Genomic DNA, 2791 nt, shown 5'->3' on the forward strand with positions numbered 1-2791 from the left:
TCAGACCTGACCAGACCAGTAACCAGATGGGTATATAACTGAATAGCTCAAGATTGGCTGAAATTGATATTAAACCCCCCACCCCGCCCGTGGTGCAATAGCATAATACATAAATGAGCATAGTATTTTCTAGCTTGAGATATTGGAGATGAGTTATCAAGGGGGTGGTGCTACGTAGGGTGATGGGAATAGCTTTTTTTTTGTGTTTGTTTTTTTCCAAATTGGCCTTTGATCTTTGGATCTTAGGATTTTTGGTTTTAGTCGCAAGCTCAAGGTATCTTTTGGTTGCGTGGGTTGGTTTTTTTTTATTTGTGCAGAGACTTTTGGCTTGGCTGCTCTCAAAGTGATTTCAAATTGTACGATATATGTTTACCCCATAACTATTAAACTTACTACTACTTACTTTCATTTGTAACTATTTAATGCCTTTATCTATATATGTATCTATCTACCTATCCACTTTATCTATGACATAACTATAATTTGTTTTTATTTAACTGCTGCAAGACATCAATCTAATTTGTAAGCCTAACAGAAGTCAGAACAGAACAGAACACTTTTTCTATCCTTAATTGTATAGCTATTCTTATATACCTACTATATATATATATATTATGTATTATGTACGGAGCGGTTGAAACACACACACACACATATTATAGATTTTGCGGGAGCATTAAAAGAGTATCACCAAATGCGGTATATGCGGGAGAATAATTATGTATTAAACAACAACAACAAACAAAAACAAACATTGTATAAAAATACAAAAATCAATAAAAAATATTAATAAACATGCAAAAAAGTATTACAAAAAAAGAGCGATATTTTATTCCTATAACTTATATGTACATACATATGTATGTATGTACACACATACATATGTATGTATAATGCTTAATCTGTTTTCAATTCAATAGTTTATTTTATTTATTTATTATTTTTTTATTTATTTATTATTTATTTATTTATTTTATTGAATCATGGTAACAATTTATTTAATTCCCCCGAATTGCAAATGGCGGAAACATCTGTGTGTCTACAATGTAGACTTTACATACATCAGCATTTTGTACTTACATGGTATCTACATTTTACATTGCGTCGACATGTTAATTACATCATATCTACTTTACATGTTAACGTAATTTACATACACATGTACATGGTGTCTACATAACAATTATGGGAGCTCTACATGTAAGTTTACAGTCTTTTAGACAAAAGGAGGTAGTTAAGTGTACCATACATGTATGTATGTACATACATATGTATGTATCTATGTAAAGAAAAAGGAAATGTTTCGGTTAAAATCCATGCTCATTCGGACTCGGACATGGCGTATACTTTATTTATCATAATGATTTTATTATTTAATAAATACCAGCACTTTTGATAAAACCTTTTTGATAACGACACATGTACATATGTATGTACTTCGTTGCACCTCTGTCGGCCAGATCTCAGAAAGTGACAGAGAGAAACTTTAGGTCCAACTGGCCCCTAAAAAATCTCAATCTATAGCGGAGGCTTAACTGTAGATTCAAAAATGTTGTACAAATTTTTCCTTACCCTCTCTAATGCGCCTCTTTGCAAACTTATAAACCAAAATTGTACTTTATCCATAAAAGCCAATTTTCAAGCTTAGCTTTTTGAGCACGAAATTCTTGAACGAAAATGAGCAGAAACCCGGGATGCCTATTTACAGGCTGGCAACATTATTAAAAGTAATTGTAATTACAAAAGCATATGTTGCGCCTCCCCCCACCCCGCATCCACATACTGACACTCGTGCTCGAACGTGTTGGCTGCTGCCTCTGCATACATTTACCTAATTAAATAAAATAATGAAAACGCAAAAGTTGCCAAAAGGCGCGAAAGTGCGTCTCTAAAAGTTACCCAAGAATGGTGCGAACCCTTTTTCCCCCCACCACCACCTCGACCATATAACCAGGCAAGTACATGTGGGAGGTTCTGGCTAAAAGATACCGTATACCGGGTGGATCGCTTTGGGCTGAAAGCGGTTGAAGATTATACCATAGAAAAGCTAAATATATCATTATTTATTTGTATTTGTTTATTTTTTTTATTTACTTTTTTTATTTGTTTATTTATTTTATTTACTATTTTTATTTGTTTATTTATTGATGCTGATGTAGAATATTTAGATCTTGCCGCAGTGACAGCATACCCTTTATACTCTTGGAAGTACTGGGTATACAAAGCTGAAGCGCACCCACCACACGCTCTTCACACATTTGCCTTAAAATTGAAAAATAAAATTACGCATAAATATTTTCAAATATTTATTATGAGGCATGGCGTGTGTGTGTGTGTGTGCTGGCTTGATAATTATCATTAGCCGTGTGCCAGTTCTCAGCTCCTGCAGCGTCTCAACGTTACGTATACGCATACATAAATATACATATGTACATGCGTCTGGGATATTTTGGCTTATCCCAAGCATAAGAAGTCGCTGCCGCTGCTGCTGCTGCTGTTGAGCAAATATTTTCACTTTTCCTTTTTGGGTCGCGTCTTCGATTGAGATTTGTTGGCCATTAAGTTTGCTCATTTGCGCGCCTTCCGCCAAACAAAATTTGCATATGTAATTTAATTTGTATTTTATTTTATTATTGTGACCCGTTATTTGGCGTGAGTGACTGTTTGACTGTGCTGCTGCTGCTGCTACTGCTCGAAATGTAATTAAAAGTTTTTTTTAAACTGTTGGATATTTTTGTATGACTGTAACTCTCAAGAGCAATATGCCTGCCGCTGTGTTGTGTTGTCAACG

Source organism: Drosophila obscura, unplaced genomic scaffold (genome assembly GCF_018151105.1).
Source record: "Drosophila obscura isolate BZ-5 IFL unplaced genomic scaffold, ASM1815110v1 contig_150, whole genome shotgun sequence".
Taxonomy (NCBI): Eukaryota; Metazoa; Arthropoda; class Insecta; order Diptera; family Drosophilidae; genus Drosophila; species Drosophila obscura.